Raw genomic sequence first — 21,347 nt, forward strand, 5'->3', positions numbered from 1 at the left:
CCTCGAGTTCGACTTTTTATATTTTGTGTGGCCACTTTAGGCATTCATACATATTTTTGTATTTTTAAATTTTACATACATTTACATACATTTAGCTTGGCTCAATATCATTGAACTCTGCTTTCATGTCTTGCCTCTCATAGAGTATTGGCTTATATTTTTGTCTTTTGACCGTCCTCGGATCATTGGGGGGGTGTCATATGGTTATTACGTTTCCATAGATTGTGTTAAGTTAGCATGTGCTTATTAAATGTTTAAACGCCATATTTTCTTTCTGCTTCGGTTTGCACACGACACCTAGTTGTTATTACAGCTTTTAGCCTAGACGAAAGATGTGATTTATTTGAGAATAATATGTTATTGCACTGGTATCAGTCGTGCCTGGAACACTTGGTACAACTGTCTGCACACTGAGAACTGCACACTCTCCGAATAACCTAACACAAGGTTGCTGCAGGCCTGATCCTCGCACCACGTTAGTCATAACACAAATAATGTTTGTGCCAACATTTGGCTCTACGTGAGTTTAAGATAGAATTACAGGGAAGGAATCAACACACTTGATGCTTCGCATGCTGAGAGCTGGTAGCGGTTGATGTGATCTCCTCCTACTGAGAATTAGAAGTATGGGTCCGCCCTGCTAAGAGCCCAGACGAGACCTTCTTAGATATAATATAATATGCTAATTAGGGTGCGCGAAATATAGATGATACAGAATTCTATAGATTTTGCATCATAACATGTTATCACCTTTTGCTTACTATGGATTAGTGACTATGCTGCTGACTCTGATTTTTATAATATGTATGTTGATATTATGCAAGATACTGCGTTTGAGAATGCTGCATTGAAAAATAAACATTTCAAACTTGCACGTTTTTTCATTGCCTCCCAGTTTCGGTTTGGAATGATAATATAACGAAAGAGTGTTCATGTGTTCCACGATACCTGAGGTACTCTAAGTTCATGTTCTGGATTGTCTAAGACATTGGGAAGTATTTACTGCCGATGCGATACTGTAGCTAGCTTGGTAAGGGGATTTCTGAAACAAAGGTGAGTTGTGGGTCACCCTAACTCACCTAGGTTCTAGGTCTCTGTGCACAGTTCTGTGAGAGAACAGAAACCCTGCGATACTACTACTCTCTCTACTACTCACTCTCTTCTACTCTCTACTACTCACTCTCTACTACACACTCTTTACTACTTGCTCTCTACTACTCGTGTTGTACTACTCTCTGCTACTCACTCTACTACTAACTCTCTACTACTCCCGACTTCTCACTCTACTACTCACTCTCTACTACTCACTCTCTACTACTCATCTACTCTCTATGACTCACTCTCTACTACTCCACTACTCTCTACTACTCACTCTCTACTACTCTACTACTCCCTACTACTCTCTCTCTTCTACTCACTGTCTACTACTCACTCTCTACTACTCTCTAATGCTCATTCTCTACTACTCTCTAATACTTACTCTCTACCGCTCTCTACTACTCACTCTCTACTTCTCTCTCTTTACTACACTCTACTACTCTCAACTACTCACTCTGCTCACTCTCTACTACTCTCTACTCTCTACTACTCACTCTCTACTACTCTCTCTCTACTACTCACTACTTCTCACACTACTACCCACTCTTTACTACTCTCTCTCTGCTACTCACTCTTTACTACTCACTCTCTACTACTCTCTTCTACTCACTCTCTACTACTCACTCTCTACTTCTCACTCTCTACTACTCTCTACTACTCACTCTACTACTTACTCACTACTACTCTCTACTACTCACTCTCTACTGCCCACTCTCTACTACTCTCTCCTACTCACGCTTTACTACTCTCAACTACTCACTCTCTACCTCTCTCTCTACTACTCTCTACCTCTCTACCTCTACCTTTCTACCTCTACCTCTCTACCTCTATCTCTCTGCCGCTCTACCTCTACACCTCTACCTCTTCATCTCTACCTCTCTACCTCCCTCTACACACACACATATCCACTTATATATGCATATATATGCATATGCATTTATATATATGTTTGTGTATATATAGCCAAACACACGGAGTCGCCTCAAAGATGGAGCCCACACGGGTGAAATCTCTGCATGAATTTAATGGAGGCTGTACACACAAAGGACCGCTCCGCCAGCAGCACAAAGTCTATCTTAGTCCAACGCTGACGCGTTTCGGGCTCCTGCCCTTCGTCCCTGGCTGACTAACAAACACGAACTAACGCCACACATTAGCACCTGATTTAATTAGTACCGGCCCCAGTGGGCGTGCCTGCTCCCGCAGGCTTCTGGTACACGTAGTGCAATGTCCAGTGTTCCTCATGTGAGGTGGCGTCAGTTTAGTTTATAAAAAAGAGAAATAAAGCCCCAGTGGGTCGCTTGCCGCACGATGCAACTCCCTGTGTGCAAGTAAGCAGCCTCCATAAGCAGCACCTCGTCCCAATTGGCGATCCCGAAATTGGCTTCGCTCGGGTCCACCACAGCAGCGGGCTCTCATCGCGGCTAGGCAAGCCACTAAATATCCAAACAAACGGAGTCGCCTCAAAGATGGAGCCCACACGGGTGAAATCTCTGCATGAATTTAATGGAGGCTGTACACACAAAGGACCGCTCCGCCAGCAGCACAAAGTCTATCTTAGTCCAACGCCAACGCGTTTCGGGATCCTGCCCTTCGTCCCAGGCTGACTAACAAACACGAACTAACGCCACACATTAGCACCTGATTTAATTAGTGACGTGCACACCAAACTCACTGGAAGGATATCGCAAAGAGCTAACACTACGAGTACCAAGAGGCTGCGGGGCAGCCAAGCCGAATGGGGCAGGTACTATTTGAACGGTGAGCTCATGTTGGTGTGTTTGCTAAGCTCCTCGAAGTCAGCCTGTGACAAAGGGCAGGAGCCCGAAACGCGTCGGCTGAAAACTTTGATTTATTGTGTGCTGGCCGAACTGTACCTTTGCCTGCTGCAGCCTCAATTAAAATTGGTAACAGGAATGATCACTCGTGTGGGCTCCGTCATTGAGGCAACTCTGTGTTTTGGATGTTTAGCGGTGCGCCTAACCGCGACGAGAGCCCCACTGTGGATAGACCCTGGCGATGCCGATCCGGTAATTGCCGTTTGGGGACGAGTGCTGTGATTGGGACTAATGATGGCAGCTTCAGAGTGTTACAGAACAGAAGCAACCCACTTGGGATATCAATTTGTGTAATTTTAGCGTGCACAGCAAACTCACTGGAGGGATATCGCAAAGAGCTAACACTACGAGTACCAAGAGGCTGCGGGGCAGCCACACCCAATGGGGCAGGTACTATTTGAACGGTGAGCTCATGTTGGTGTGTTTGCTAAGCTCCTCGAAGTCAGCCTGTGACAAAGGGCAGGAGCCCGAAACGCGTCGGCTGAAAACTTTGATTTATTGTGTGCTGGCCGAACTGTACCTTTGCCTGCTGCAGCCTCAATTAAAATTGGTAACAGGAATGATCACTCGTGTGGGCTCCATCATTGAGGCAACTCTGTGTTTTGGATGTGTATATATATACATACATAAACATATATATAATCTGCATATCTATATATATACAAATATAAATGCATACATACATATACATATACATATCTTCAACGAAGAACGGACCCCACCGGCTCCAGTTCGCAGCCAGAGGGTCAGAAGCACCACAGCACAAACAGGGCCCAACACTCGTTTTCAGGTAAGTTTTTTTATTGTTCTTTCAACACCATCGTGCAGACAAGGAGGACGGTCAACGCGTTTCGGCGATTGCCTTCGACTGGACCATAGAGTTCCGCAGTCCAAAACGCCCATTTAAAGTGAAAAGTGCTTAAAGTCCCTTCTTCATTTCCATTAAAAACAGACTAGACTGGTAACCCTTCTAATCACTTGTTTTTCAGTGGCCATTTTAGACTTTCATTTATATTCACAGTTTTATGAGCAAAGAAACATATTGGGGAAGTATCCTATGACAGAAAATGGCAAGTCAAACCTCATTTGAGCAACATCACTCCCATCATGACTTCTTAGTTAAGATACAGATTTTCAAGAATTGCATAAAATAAGGGAAGTGTAGGTATGGGGTGCAATGTATTCCTAATAACTATATCAATCAATTTCAATAATTCATAGCAAGCATCAGGAAATTAATCATTAATAGCAAAGTTAGGGAAAGTAAAGGAAAAGGGGTAGACGGATTGATGGGAAAGGTAACAGTTATCTATCGAGTCAATCAATCAATTTTACTACCAATAAAGTGCCAAGTGCAATGTGCAAATTATCATATATAAGCATATTATGTGCAAATAGCATTGATGTGCAAAGACACATTCCTATCCTTGACCTTTCCCATATCCCTTCTCGACAAGGTCTACCCTATCAGTCTATATACATTGAAGAGCCGAGGAAGTACGAAGTAACCCACTATCTGTGTTTCGATCAAGCTAAAGTAGACTTACACAAACAGAGCATAGTGAGCAACAAAATAGAACTACCTCATTCAATGATTCAAAATACTTTACCCTAACATTATGTCATTAAATATAAACGTCTATATAGTATTCATATGATCATTTTCATTATTTGCTTGAACGATTTTTGAAAAGTTAGATAGGACTTATTTTTCATTTTTCCTCTTAAACCTTAGATTGTTTTCTCTCTCTTCCCGTTCGATCAACAATATTTACATGTGTTATCCAGAATTGTTGTTATTCTATAAATGTACATATAGTTCTGCGTCCAGGTTATGTCCAAAAGGATTCTCTTTCCCCAGTGCCAGGATGAACCTTGATTCTGCTCTTCTTAGGTCTAAGGTTCTATCTCCTCCTCTTTCATTCTGCTTTACCAGTTTTGCACCAAAAAATTCGAGTTCTTGGTTATTGCTAGAGTGTTTCTCCTGAAAGTGTTTGGCCATTGGGTAAGCGAGATCCTGATTCTTGATCGCCCTGAGGTGTTGCAATATACATAGCTTCAATTTGTTTATTGTATTACCTACGTATAATTTTTGGCATGGGCATTGTAGGACATAAACTACAAATTTGGATTCACACGTAATGTGATCGGTGATTTTTTCTATGTTTCCGTTTTGTAGTTCATATGAGAGTGTGTTTTTGCCGTGCTCACAGGCTTTGCATTTAGAGCATTTCCAGAAGCCAGGTGTTGTAAGCCAGGATTTGTTGCCTTTCTCATTCTGTGGATTGATGGTGGATAGATGACTCTGTGTGAGGATATGACCCAGAGAAGCTGTCTTTCTGTAAGTTATTTGGGGAGTTGGTGGGAGAGTTTTTTTCAATGAATCATCTAGCATCAGGATTTTCCAATTTTTCTTTATGATTTTTTTAAGACTTTGGTTTTCTATGTTGAAGTCCATGATCATACGAGTTGTTTCTTCATTTTCCACCTTCTCCATTGTTTCCAGTAATGTGGATCGTGGTCTTTCCTGAATTTTTGTTTTTGCCTGTTGAACGATCTCCATAGGATATATCCTTGCCAAAAATCTAAGACCAGTGTCTTCAATAGTTTGTTCTATATCCTTATGTTCTGAGCAGTTTCTTTTTACGCGGAGCATCTCTCCATACGGGATGCTCCACTTTAGATGGTCCGGATGTCCGCTGCTAGCATGAAGAACACTGTTAGTGGCAGTGGGTTTCCTGTGTATTTTTGTGCAGAACCATTGGTTTTTGACAAACACCTCCACATCTAGGTAGAACACTCTGGTTTTGCTACTAGATGATGTAAATGTTAAGTTCAAGTCATTGTGGTCTAGATCCTCTAGGAATTCTGATAGATGGTTTTGATCTCTTTCCCACAAGACAAATAAGTCATCAATATACCTTATCCAGGTTCGTACATTGGACTTGTGCTTGCCTCTTAGTATGTTTTCCTTCCATGCTGCCATGAAGAGATTTGCATATGTTGGGGCTACAGATGTTCCCATGGCAGTGCTCTCTACTGCTCTCTACTACTCTCTACTACTCACTCTCTACTCTCTATTCTCACTCTCTACTCTCTACCTCTCTACCTCTCTCTACTTCTCTCTCTACTAGTCTCTACCTCTCTACCGCTACTTCTCTACCTCTACCTCTCTACCTCTACACCTCTACCTCTCTCTACACGCACACATATACACATATATATATATGCATATGAATTTATATATATGTATGTGTATGTATATATATATATATATACATACATATATAAACATATATAATCTGTATATCTATATAAATAAAAATATAAATGCATGCATACATATACATATATGCATACATATGCATGTTGTGTACATGAAAGTTTGAAAAACACTAATAAAAGCAAAGCTAAAAAGCCACCAAATTACAAACAGAATTGCTTTATAACCTAAACGAGGGTGAGACCTATTGCATTTTCAATGCTTGTTTACTTTGGTTCCATCAAGACGTCATTCAGATGTGTCACACATTTGCCATAAATTCTGAATGTTAGCACTCTTGTTGCTCCTTAGATCACTGTAGTAAAGTTCCTGCTCACCAGGGAAGTCTGTTTCTGGTATTCAAAGTGCATGTTTCAGTCTGCATGTCAATTTTATTTTAATGAAATAGAAGAGGATTTGAGAAGTTAAAGTGTGCCCTCATTTTTCTTTCTACAGCACTAATCATAACTTCTATGGCAAAATTAACCCTGTCATTTTGTTCCTTTGCAAATGTTTTAAGTGTTACCACTTTATCCCAATCAAGATGGCTTCAGGTGTGCCATACTTTTGTCATAAGTAAGACTGTTAGCGCTCTAGTTGTTCTTTAGAACACTCTGGGACATTTTGTCATTGGGCTACACTTGGGCTACATCTGGGTGATATTTGTGCTACATTTGGGCTCTTTTGTCTCGGGTGGCCATCTTGGAAGACTTATTTGTTATGAAGTTTCCTAATTTCCTCATTTACTGCAGTCTCCTCAGTAGGAAATACTTCCAGTATTTTACGTTGATTCCAGCAAGAATGCATTTAGATATGTCACACATTTGCCATGAATTCAGAATGTTAGCATTCTAATTGCTTATTAGATCACTGTAGAAAAACTACTGCTCACCAGGGAAGTCTGCTGCTGGTATTGAAAGTGCATGATTCAGTCTGCATGTCAGAATTCTTTAATGAAGTGGAAAAGGATTTGAGACGTCAATCAAAATGTGCCCTAATTTTTCTTTCTGCAGCACTAATAATACTTTCTATGGCAAAATAAACCCCATCATTGTGTTCCTTTTTAAATTAAATGTTTTAAGATTTGCCACTTTATTTCAATCAAGATGGCTTCAGGTGTGCCATACGTTTGTCATAAGTAGGCCTGTTAGCGCTCTAGTTGTTCTTTAGAACACTCTGGGAAGCTGCAGTAGAACACAAAGGAATCAACTGACAGTCTCTGCCCCTGTTGGATGTTCATGTTTTACTGAGAATGTCAGACTACATTCTCACATGGCTGAGAAAGATAATGTGAATTTACAGAAAATATGCTCTGTGTAGCTTATAGATCACCTTCTAATCCTCTGTGGGAAAAACATGAGAAAATAGTTTTCTCTCAAACATGATTCATGATATCCCAGCAGAAGGCTTTTTCACATGGTAAAATCACCATAGAAAACACTACAGTTCCTAAAATAAGTATGGTGCCATCAACAAATGATTTATAATGTAATTAAAGTCTTAAAACCTTCTATTAAATGCAATGCTTTTTAATGAGGTGCTATCATGTATATTGGTCCCAAGATGGCTGCCAACACTTCTTGGATGAAGGGCTGACAGCCAATCAGATCTCACGATGAGATGTGTGGTTAGGCTCCGCCCAGACATATATGTCTTTTTTTCCTTTAATATCTAAAAAACTACTGAGCAGACTTACACCATGTAACAAAAAGGCACAACTCTGAACCAAAGTATACCTTTCTGCCTACTCTGGTGTAATTCCGTTCAGCAATTCGGGCTGAAGCTGCGATTAAAGGTTCCCATAGAAAATTGCATAGGGAAAACACGTTTTGGGACCCCCTTTTTTCTTGGCCCCGCTTGACGAATCACCCCAAGACTTTCATGATAGGAGCGGACCGGAGCACCCTACCGGTTTTGAAACATTTGCGAAGATTCGTCAACCAGCGCCAAGGTTATTCCAAATAGAATGTGGCAGATTTCCTATGGAAAATAGGGCCTAACTATAACTACCTACTGACAACTTTTCTAGTTGAGGAGAGCAGGAGCCATACCGATCCAGGTACGTTAAAATTGTTTTATTTCGGGCAAAAAAAACAGACACGTTTCGAGCACACAAGCTCTTGGTCACATGACCACTGTCCCGAATCACATGCATAAATACTTAGTAATTCATGAAAATAAACAGCAGAGTCTGGATTTACTACATCATCCAGAGACTATGGGAGTTGAAAGTAAATTAATAAAATAGAATAACTACTCAAAAAGCAAACATAAGTAAAGTGGCTTTCTCTTTCTGTTTGCTACAATTATGAAGAGAGATGCGGGCTTGATATATAAACTGTGGCAAGTTCTGCTACTTAAACTTGCAGAGTAATGGGTGTAGTACCCTCTATTTCAAAAGTAATAGATACATGTATATGCTCGTTAATCTTAGAGTACAGCTAGACAAAAAACAATATATATATATATATATATATATATATATATATATATATATATATATATATATATATATATATATGGAAAACCTCCGTTCTCCCTCCACAATCTCCTCTGCCCTGATTGCGCTGGATACAGACACGGACCACACTCAGGATGCTGGTTAGTTATGTTTATTCAGCTGCCGCCATAACGTTTCGGCTGAAAAGCCTTGATCACATGACCATATATATATATGTCTGCAAATACCTCGCAGCAGCGCTCCTTCCAAAGGAAAACTCGAGGCATATATATATATTACCTACTGGCGGTTGCCAGTAGGTAGTTATAGTTAGGATCTACTTTCCATAGGAAATCCGCAACATTCTATTTGGAATAACTTTGGCGTCGGTGGACGAATCTTCGCGAATTTCTCAAAGTAGGTGGCTCGCTCCACTCCTTCCCTAAAAATGTGGGGGGGGTTCGTCAAGTGGGGGCCGAGATAAAAGGGGGGTCCCAAAACGTGTTTTCTCCATGTTAATTTCCATAGGACGGTCAAACTCACTTTTAGCCCGAACGGCTGAATGGATTTCCACCAAACTTGGCAAAATTGTAGGGACTGGTACCCTGATGTGCCTTTGCTATGTCTCAAGATATATGCTCCAGTGGTTTTTACGAAAATTAACTTTGAAAAAATGTATATTGGGCTACATTGGGCTATATATATGTTAGAGCCCAAATGTAGCCCAATGTAGCCCAATGTAGCCCAAAGATGGCCACCAGAGACAAAAAAAACAAATGTAGCCCAAATATCAGTCAGATGTAGCCCAACTATAGCCCAATGACAGAATGTCCCAGAGTGTTCTAAAGAACAACTAGAGCGCTAACAGTCTTACTTATGACAAAAGTATGGCACACCTGAAGTCATCTTGATTGGAATAAAGTGTTAACACTTAAAACATTTAATTTGCAAAGGAACAAAATGAGGGGGTTCATTTTGCCATAGAAATTATGATTAGTGCTGAAGAAAGAAAAATGAGGGCACATTTTGAGTGACTTCTCAAATCCTCTTATATTTCATTAAAAAAATTATGATATGCAGTCTGCCAAGATGGCCACCAGAGACAAAAGAGCCCAAATGTAGCCCAAATATCAGCCAGATGTAGCCCAACTATAGCCCAATGACAGAATGTCCCAGAGTGTTCTAAAGAACAACTAGAACGCTAACAGTCTTACTTATGACAAAAGTAAGGCACACCTGAAGTCATCTTGATTGGAATAAAGTGGTAACACTTGATACATTTAATTTGAAAAGGAACAAAATTAGGGGTTTCATTTTGCCATAGAAATTGTGTGTATATATATATATATATATATATATATATATATATATATATATATATATATATATATATATATATATATATATATATATATATATATATATATCTATACTACTATTATAAAGAGAGAACACAAACCTTTTGGCAAGGTAAACTCGGGAACCACAGCGCCAATCCACACACCCAATACATTGTTGTAATCCTCAGGGTGTGCAGATGGACATAGGCTATAGAAAATTTAAAAAAACGTAAATGTAAAAATATAACTTAAAAAAAAAAGTAGTGCCCTGAAAGTAGCGCCGGCCGCGACGCTGACGGCCACGGCGTAGATCTGGCCGCAACGTACGTGATGACGAGGAGGAGCGGCGGTGAAGTGAGGAGCTCGGGGAGGAGCGGCGGCTCAGGTAAGGCTCTGGGACACAATGCGGGAGGTTGGCCCGGAACAACTACGGTAAGGCTCAGGGTCTGGGGGCAGCATTTCAGGCTTGCGTGCACTCCCGCCCCGGCTCCCGCCCGCCACGACATTGTTCGGGACACAGACAATGTCGTGGCGGGCGGGGGCCGGGGGGGAGTGCACCCAAGCCTGAAATGCTGTCCCCAGCCCCCTTCTGCCCCAGGCAACGCTGGGGCGGGCTGCTAGTATATATATATATATATATATATATATTCACTGAAAGAACCATAGGTTTCACACTAGTTATAGTTAGGAATTAACATTTTAAAAACCTATGAAATTCACTGAAAAAATATAGGTTTCACACATGTTATAGTTAGGAATTAGCATTTAAAAAACCTATGAAATTCACTGGAAAAACCATAGGATCCACACCAGTTATAGTTAGGACTTAGCATTTAAAAAACCTATGAAATTCACTGAAAAAACCAAAGGTTTCACACCAGTTATAGTTAGGAATTAGCATTTAAAAAAACCTATTAAATTCACTGAAAAAAACATAGGTTTCACACCAGTTATGGTTACCTGGAAATTTTACTGACATAAAACCATTGAAATTCCCACGTTCTAGTTAGTTGGACTCACTATAACTTGCGCGCCTGCAATGCACTGCTGATGATGTCACATATTACATCACTCATGACATGGTCAGTGACATGACTTCTTTTAGTGGAAGACCGCCTCAGAACACTGCGACCCAGGATCCGCAACAATGGCGGAGGAAGCGGCGCAACATGAGGCGCAAAGCAAGGAGGAAACGCGCCAAATCAGCCTCAAAACAAAAAGAAGCCTTGGCACAGAAGGAGAAACAACAATTAAAAACAGCTGATATGGCAAGTACCATAACCAATTTGTCCAACCTCACGTTAACAACGGCCGAAGAACAGCTGTTGTCTTTGGGTCTTAATTATTGCCCGGAAAGTTCTTTCAATTATACAGGGACTAGAGCAGATGTATTCCTTTTCATTAGGAAACTCAAGCTGAAAAATGTTTTTGCGATCAAACCTGGTGTCCCAGAGGCAACCCGCATTGAACAGAATGTTTTGCCAGGCGAATCTTCATTGGCAGCAGCTTGTGATGCAAGAACTCTTTTAACGTTATGTAACCTAGGATCCGGACCTTCCTCCATTACGGATGATGACAATATTGCATCCAACACCCAGGATCAGCTTCGCGCCATCAGCGTCTCACAAAAGGGAGCTGGGGAAAGTCCCTTTAAAGCAAAAGGCAAATTTGTCCCAGTTATGCCTAAAGATGCTGTGGATATATTCCACAAATGTGTGGTGGAAGATTTAAAAACTCTCAATAAACAAATACAAAGACAGAAACGTACCAACAAAAGTAGTTTCCAATCCATCCAGTACAATAAATTGATGGAAAAACTAAGCAAAAATCAGGACATAGTGATCAACTCCTCAGATAAAGGAGGTAACATTGTGCTTTGGCAGAGAAAAGAATATGTAGCAGAAGCATTAAGACAATTGAGTGACAATAATTGTTACGTTGCAAGTAGCGGCATGGAGTACAAACGAGCCCGTGACACGTTAAAACATAAATTGTTGTCATATAAACGAGAACATCTAATTTAATCGGAAGAGTACACTTTTTTACACGTGGAAAACCCGGTAATGCCGCATTTGTACTTAATTCCAAAAGTACATAAAATGCGCCAACCCACTCCAGGCAGACCAATCATCTCTGCAATTCAAAGCATGGGTGAGAATGTTTCTTGTTACATTGACTTTTTTTTACAGAGCCATGTTTGTGGTCTTGCAAGTTACATAAAAGACACTGGTGATTTTCTGTCCAAGCTTAGTACCATTAAATGGCAAGCCTCTTGGTGTATGATTACATTGGACATTGAATCGCTATACACCTGCATTGAACACTGCAAGGGCATTGAAGCTATCAAACATTATCTTGGACAGAGATCTTGCGAGTATTATGGTCACAATCAAATGTTGTGTGACCTGGTAAATTGGTGTCTCAACAACAACTTCTTTATGTATGGCAAAGACATTTGGAAACAGATCAGAGAGGTTGCCATGGGATCCTGCTTCTCCCCCAGCTACGCGTGTTTACACGTGGGCATTTGGGAGGAGCGGGATCTCATGGCAACACCAGGGTACAACAATGTCCTTTACTGGATGAGATTTATTGACAATGTTTTTTGTATTTATCAGGGTGATATTACAAGTGCACAAGAGTTCGTGCAATCTCTCAATATTAACAACAGTAATTTATTTTTCACCTCCAGTGTAAGCAGACAATCGGCCCAGTTCTTAGATGTTCAAATTGACATCATTGAGAACAACATTGTAACCTCTTTATACCGCAAACCCACTGCTGGCAACAGTATTCTTCACACCAGCAGTGGACACCCCCGACATGTAATTGAGAGCATACCGTTGGGGGAACTTTTGCGGTGAAAACGTATCTGTAACAATGATGAAAAATTTAATGAGGGGGCCAAAGCTATGATGGAACGTTTGAGGGCCAGGGGCTACAGTGAAACCACTCTGTCCAGGGCACTAAAAAAAGCTCAGGATAGATCTAGAATATCACTTTTGATGACACAAACTCCTGAGGTGACAAATTCTGATCAGTCACCCAGACTAATCATCTCCTATAGCCGTCAGCAAAGAAAAATTAAGTCCATCATCAACAGGCATTGGCCCATCATAAAAACGGATGGTGTACTCAATTCAAGAGTATCGGACAAACCAACTATCACCTTTAAGAAGGCCTACAGCATGCATAGCAAGTTAGTAAAATCTAGTCCAGAGCTAGTCAGTGGCATTGATTGGCTCGTCAGGAAAGGTTTTTTCAAATGCACCTCATGCCGTGCATGCAAGTTCCGGCAAAATACCACGCATTACGATGATCCATTCTCAGGCACCAAAAAAGCAATACGGGGCAATTTCAATTGCCGCACGGAGTTTGCTGTGTATGTCCTGGCCTGCACCTGCGGCTTGAACTATGTAGGTAGTACCAGGTCGCAGGTGCACGTGAGGATATTGCAGCATCTCCGTGCCATTGTCAATCATGATTCAGCGTACCCCGTGGCACTGCATTTTGACGCAGTACACGCCAGGGATCTGTTGTGTTTGAGTTATTTTGTTATTGATGCCGTGCCCCCATTGAGACGGGGTGGCGACAGGGAGAAATTCCTTAGAAAATTGGAAACCCAAAATATTGTGGCATTGGACAGCAAACAGCCGTATGGGCTCAATGCCACAGAGGATTTACATGACTTTATATAGCATCTCCCCCTATTTGTCGCTGTGGCAATCGGTGCTGTAAAGGGTGTTGGAATCTTCATGTCTTGATTACCTCAGTATGGTTTTTTTGATACTGGCAGCATTTTATTTTCGGTATTGACAAACCCACTGAGTTACAAACTCCACTGAGCACAAATAAGATGTAAGAGCTTGAACAACTCTGGGAGAAACTCAAATTATAGATGTGCGCATGGAATCTGCTACTTTTCGTTTTTATATCAGTGTACATAGTGTTTTATTTCCCATCAATTTTATTGTTTATCAGCTTTAATCACATTTTTCTCTCACTTTTAAATAGGAGCACAAATCAACGGTGGTTATTTTACACTAGATGTTTTTGTATATAGAAGCACAAAAATCTTGGTATTTATGAAATATGTAAATTCATCAAATATGAATTTTAATAAATATTTTAGATTTTGAGCTCGTGGGTTTCACAATGTGAGTTGCTAGTAGTACAGGTACATTATATGACTAGGGCAATCTAGGCTCCATAAGTATAGATCATTCTGGTGACCGGTTGTTATGAATTTATACTAGGTATTTAATATATTTTGTGATTACTGCATTCATGCACAAAAACTTAGGCACCAGTCACTTTAACAACCTGGCTTTCGGGCAATCTGCATTCAAGCAGTCATGATATGGTTCCGAGCCATGATTTATAATGTGTGCAATGCCTCAGGGTATGAAACGACAATTTAAAAAATGTTTAAAAATGTTTATTTATACATTTTCAAAGTCAATGTTTGCAGTATAATTATAAAAACAAATTTAAAATGTTATTTATATTACACAAATAATGGGGATGTAATTTGCATTTTTGTGCACCAAGAAAAGTCGTCTGTTTTCAAGTTCCGAGTGACTTGTACCCTTTTCTATGTCTATGCATTTTGGTCATGTGATGTACAACTGGAGGTGTGGCCCTTAGGAAGGGTCAGGGAAAAGCATATAAAAAACAGGCTGACCATTCTATCGGTGTGTGAACAAGAGTACATCGGACTCGAAACGCGTCATTGAAAGGTTGCAATAAATTTTCCATCTTGCCTGAAACGTGGGGTTCTGCTCCTTCTTTCGCCAAGCCGTCGGCGTGGAGGTTCGAGGATTTGTGGCATATATATATATATATATATATATATATATATATATATATATATATATATATATATATATAAATATATATATATATATATATCAAGCGCTCAAAACTCCGAACCAATTTCCGAAGGAGACGACACAGCGTGGTGAAAGAACTTTCTTTATTCCAAAAGTCGCTTACGACGCGTTTCGCCTGACCCAGCAGGCTTGGTCACGATAGGTTTTGTGTTAACACATACATACATTTAAAGTGCTCTATACTGACGTGATGCATCACGTGACAAGCAAATTCATAGAAATGGAAAAGTTATTTACACATATTATCATCGTGCACAACATTCAAGTCAAAAGATTATTATTTTTCAGTGCCATTTTCAAAGAAGCCTCAAAAAATGCAATTTATATAAATAAAGCATCTAATCAAAGTGGAAAAAACCGTGAAAGAATGAATAAGAAACAATACATATTTCTTTTATAATTCGTCATTCCTCTACCCCTAATTCGGGACATTTTCACACAGTTTTTGGTAAAGTCAATACAGCCCAAGTGGGCTTATTTTAATTCACCAAACCACCTTAAACGGCAATTTATGAGCAGTAATCGGCTTCTAATTTCGATATTATTTGACTAATATTATCATTGTGCATAGATGATTTACTGGTACTTTTTCCAGAAAAAATAGAGCCCCAGTGGGCAAACCCAATCTATTCTATTTATTGACTGTAAGAGCACTTGATTAAAAACAATCAGTTACTTTAACTCCTAGAGGAAATGAACTTTTGTTTATGCAGGAAGTCAGATACACCACAAAAAATTTATTGATTTTAAAGTCATAAAATAAATCATAGGTGAGTGTATAGATCTTCTTCAATGTTTAATCCATACGGGCTTTTTGTATTCCGTTCAACTATGTACCATGACTCTAGTTTGCGCAGTTTTTTTACCCTATCCCCCCCTCTTTCATTCAAGGGCACGGAGTCAATCACATAGTAGGACAGACTGTTTACATTCTTATCATGGAATTTTTCGAAGTGTCGGGCGACTGGATATGTTCTATCAGCATTTTTTATCGCCCTCAAATGTTGTAGTATCCGTTGGTGAACGGGTTTAATTGTACTACCAACATACTGTAAATTACATCCACAGCTCAAAACATAAATCGAAAATTCCGTTTTACAGTCAAACTGTCCTTTGATTTTTTTCATCCTGTTTGAGAGACCCGGTTTGTATGTACTGGTGTTCCTCCCATGCTCACAAGCCTTACATTTTTTGCATTTAAGAAACCCATCTTTTCTAGCCAACCAATTGCTTCTATTTGTCTTCTTTTTTGTCTTAGTCAGTATGGTTTTGACTAGCAGCTGTTTAAAGGATTTCGCCTTTCTAAAAGTGATCAGGGGTCTGGTGCTTAAAGCTGGACCAATAATTGGGTCATTCTTAATGACATGCCAATGTCTGCTTAGTATTTTCCTCACAGAACCATGCAATTTGTTGTCGTTCGTGATTATTCTGCACTCATTCCCTTCCTGTTTCTTCATTCTCCTATCCCTGAAAAGGACTTCCTCTCTTGTCATTTGTCTGACTTTATTGAAAGATGTCTCCAGACAGTTGTTGCTGTACCCTCTTTGCTTGAAACGCTGTTGTAAATCATTTAAAGCATTCTCTCTGTCTTGTGAGTCACTGCAGTTCCTCAACACTCTAAGACCCTCCCCATAAGGGATACTGTTCACCAAGCAGGTGGGATGGAAGCTACTGGCGTGTAGCACAGTGTTTCCGGAGGTCTCCTTCCTGTATATTTTAGTTTGTATTCTACCATCCTTTACATAAACAGTCAGATCTAAAAAGTTGACAGATTCAGTACTAGCGGTACTAGTAAATTTAAGATTCAAACTGTTCTGCTGTATTCTTGCCAGAAAGAGATTGAGGTCTACCATGGAGCCTTTCCAGACAACAAATAAGTCATCAATAAAACGACTCCAATGGAGGATGTTATTCTCACATTCATTTTGGTACTGCTTCCGGATCACCTGCTCCTCCCACCAGCCCATATGCAAATTCGCATAGCTGGGGGCGAAGCAGGTGCCCATCGCAGTACCACAGGTTTGATGGAACAGTTCATTATTAAAAATGAAGAAATTATTTTTCAAACAGGTAGAGACCATAGACAACAACATTTGCGTGTGAGCCCATAATTTGATTGGTCTGGTTCCTAAAAAATGTCTAATGGCATTCAAGCCATCGCTGTGTTTAATGCTTGTATACAGTGTGGTAACGTCGATAGTTACCAAAATCAAATCATCCTCCCAAGGTATGTCATAGATGGACTTTAGAAAATCCCCTGTATCAAGAATATATGAAGGTAATTGTGATGCCAGGGGATTAAGAAAGGAATCAATAAATTTAGAGGTGTTCTCCAACCCACTACCGATGGCGGAAATAATTGGTCTACCAGGGGAGTTGTATATGTCCTTATGCACCTTCGGGAGCAGATAAAACACTGGGGTGACTGGATTAGATATCTTCAAAAATTTCAATTCATCATGGGTAATTAGGGCTTGGCTATACCATTTCTCCAAATCTGAATTATACTCAGCATGGCTATTAAACATCAATTCTTGTTTAATCCTGACATAACAAGCTCTATTATTTAGTTGTTTATAGGCTTCAGATATATATTTCTGCCTGTCCCAGAGAACCACGTTCCCACCCTTATCCGCATTTCGAACAATACAGTTTTCATTCCGCTTGATTTTTTCAATAAGGGTTGCCTGAGCTTTTTCTTGCTTGTTGAATTTTTTATTGCACACACTGGTACACTTTTCCAGATTCTTAAGATCATTCACCACCAAATCATTGAAGATATCAATATTGTCCCGTGCAGTGTAAGGAGTGAAACGCGACCTCGGGCGAAAACCAGTTGGGTCGCTAGCATTGATGGTTAGTCCTTCAGCTCTTGCCACTTCATCTGCGTGGCTCATAAGTTCCGAAGGTTCTAATGTTTCCTCTTCATCAAAATTTTCATCATTGCCATCTATCCTAAAAGGAGGATGAAAGTCTAACATGAGGTCCATGTCTTGTACATTCAATTCACCAGGAATACTCCCACTGTTACTGGGGTTCAAAACTCCGCTGCTCGAGCTTGGGTTCATAGTGAATTGTTTTTTTAGTTTTAGCAGTCTAGCAAACTTGAAGATGTCGATGCGTGTTTGGACGTAGTTAAACTCGGCTTCTGGGCAAAATGACAGGCCCAAGTCGAGTGTTTGTTTCTCTTCAGTGGAAAGTTCCAAATCTGTCAAGTTAATTATTGATGGTTGTTGTTGGTATATATATATATATATATATATATATATATATATATATATATATATATATATATATATATATATATATATATATATATATATATATATATATATATATATATATATATGGAAATAAAGGTAACATCTCACCCGGTGGGTGGGTGCGCATGTAGAGTTTGGGGTAGTTGTTAGTGAGTGAAGACAAAATAATATCCTTACAAACATAGAACATATGCATAATGCATACTTTGTTCAGCAGTCATATTGGGTGAAGAAAGCAGATGGTTAGGAGGGTCCACTGATAAGCCAGAGCTCCTCTCCTTCATCTTCCACTCCGAGTCTCCTCTGCAGGCTTTGCTCTGGTCGACTCAACATCTCATCTCTCACCCCGGCTCAGCACTGCAGTCAGCAAAAGGAAGTAATGACTCATCATGACAATGTGCAGGATGGATGGCTCTCGTTCGCCATGTATGCGGCACAATGGTGGCCCCTAATTGAGAGCTACAAGCCACCATACCAGGGCTCTCGAGCCCGGGGAATGCATTCACAAGGTGGTGCAGTTAGGGCACCCAGCATGCACACAACTATCAGTCTTCCCTGGTGCGACCATGCCTCTTCACGCTCTTCATGAGGAGTGCCACAGCTGCTGTCTATCGCAAACAGCTCAGCCCACTTGTTTGTGAACCGTCTGTCACCTGTGCAATCGGCGATAAAGGGGAGGTGTGTAAACAAGACTAAGGGGTACTAGATTTCAAGGGTGAGCATTGGCACATGGGTAAACTCTGCTCCACTGGCTGTTGGAGAGGATTTTTGCCAAACATTGCATTCCTAAGTGTAGTGCGGAGTTGCAAAACTCCATAAACTCCACCGGTGGAGTGGAGTTTGCTGCCCACTGTTAGTACATTGTCTGCTCAGTGCCCAGTTTACGCCAGATTATCTACTTATTTATTTATTTCCAAGGTTTTACATTGCGCTACTGGAACCGGGGGTATCAGAGCGCTTTACATGATAGGTAAACAATTACAACAAAATAAGACATAAAATAGGGTAATTGAATGAGCTGGGGGTAGAGGGGATGGAGATCAATAGGGGGGGAGTGTCGAAGTTCAGAGGGAGAAGGGAGTTTAGAAAAGGGTAGAGGAAGAATGAGAGGCGGGGAAGGGGTTGAGGAGGTGGCGAGAATCAGGGAGGAAGGAGTGTAGAGAGCCAGACACCAGTGAGGTAACATTCCCCAGTATTTGTTGTAAAGGAGTATTTTCAGTCTCTTTTTGAAGAGATGGTAGGAAGATATTTGGGGTGAGAGTTCCAGATCGTGGGGGCGTTCCCAGAAAAAGAACAAGATTGGTTTTTTTGTGCTTGAGTCTGGGAGGGATTAAGACAAGGGAGTTGGTGCTCCTCAGGGACCTGGAGCACCCCGCTTTTTACAGTTTCTCAGCCAGGTAGGAGGGGGTGCTTAGGTGAAGGGCTTTGTGCGTGATACATGCAATCTTGTAGGTGGATCAGTCTTCTATTGGGAGCCAGTTGAGGTTTTTTGGACCGGAGAGATGTGGTCAAATTTTTTACAATCGGAGATAAGTCTGACGGCAAGGTTGAGGACAGATTTGAGCGGTGCTAGGTGGGCTTTAGGGGTGCCAGCGAGTGTGGCCTTACCATAGTCAATACAGGAAAGGACAAGCGATTGGACAACGGGTTTAAAGTCGTCTGCTGGTATGAAAGATTTGAGTTTTTTGAGGTGGTGGAGGGTGAAGAGGGCACCCTTGGCGGCATTATTGATGTGTGGGATGAGATTCATGCTATGGTCAATGCTAATGCCTAGGTATTTGACAGTATTCGAGGGGTAGAGGGGGCAGTTGAGAGCTGTAATATCCTTGATCCAGAGGTGAATGGGGAGGGAGTTGGTTTTAGGAGTAAAAAGGATGATTTCAGTTTTTTTGGGTTTAGTTTGAGATGATTAAGATGGAACCAAGCTTGTATTTTAATCAGGGTCTCGTTAAGGTGAAGGATGTAATTGCGAGATTTAATCCTGTAGTATAGCTGGGTGTCATCCGCATAGAGTTGGTAGCATATTTTATCTTGTTTAAGGATGAGGGTGAGAGGTTCCATGAACAGATTAAATAAGGTTGGGGAGAGGATGGAGCCTTGTGGAACACCAAGTGAGACACGCTGGGGTTGGAGGGCAGTGGCTGAGCTTAATTTGTTGGGATCTATTTTGAAGGAATGAGGAGAACCATTTGAGAACGGTGCCCTCGAGACCAAAGCGAACTTTGAGGGTGTTAGGAAGGGTGGGATGATGGACAGTATCAAAGGCAGCTGAGAGGTCAAGGAGGATTAGTAGAGAGGATTCAACTTTGTCTAAGGAGCGATGGATGTCATCTGTAATATTGAGCATTGCTGTTTCAGTATTGCATCCTTTTCTGAAACCAGATTGGAATATATGTCTTGAAGATTGAATGAGGAGATATGGTTATCTAGTTGGGTCAGGACACAATTTTCCAGGGCTTTAGAGAGGAAAGGTAGGTTAGAGATGGGCCGTAGGTTGTTAAGGTCGTTAGGGTCAGCGAAGGTGTTTTTGAGGATGGGTGAGATTTGGCCTAGCTGAAGGGAGGCGGGAACACAGCCCGTAGAAAGAGAGGAATTGATGATGTTGGTCCAGACTGGAGCAATGACATGTTTGAGTTCTTGTACCAGTTGTGCGGGAAGAGGATCTTTAGTGTGAGAAGAGGGTTTTAGCTTAGAGATGATATCGGTGACCGCGGATTCTGAAACAGGGGAGAATTTGCTCCAGGAGGCATGGTTTTTAGCCTGGTGGTGCATGACAGTGGAGACAAGTTGGGGGCGACCGGTTAGGGAGTTAGGGGGACTTTGAGGTGGGGAGGAAGAGGATGGACTAGTGTTAGTGGTTTTGTGGGGGGAGTTGATTGACAGGAGGTTGAGGTGGAAGAGGGGTGGAGGTGAAGGAGAGTTCAATCAAGTTGACTTTATTATAGAAGAAGCTGGTGATTTCCTCGCATCGTTTAACAGACGCTAGCATTTTGGGGGGGGGGGGCGGAGGATGTTTGTTTTTTAACAATGTTAAATAGTTCTCTGGGTCGGTTTCTGGCCTGGTCCAGTTGGGACCGGAGATAGGAGGCTTTTTCATGGAAGATGTGTTTTTTGTATAGGGCTCTGGACTTTCTGAGGAGGGCCAGATTGTCAGAGGAGGGATGGTTCCTCCAGGTCCGTTCTGATTGTCTGAGGGCCCGTCTTTCGTTATTGA

Source organism: Lissotriton vulgaris, chromosome 1_1, assembly GCF_964263255.1.
Source record: "Lissotriton vulgaris chromosome 1_1, aLisVul1.2, whole genome shotgun sequence".
NCBI classification, from domain to species: domain Eukaryota; kingdom Metazoa; phylum Chordata; class Amphibia; order Caudata; family Salamandridae; genus Lissotriton; species Lissotriton vulgaris.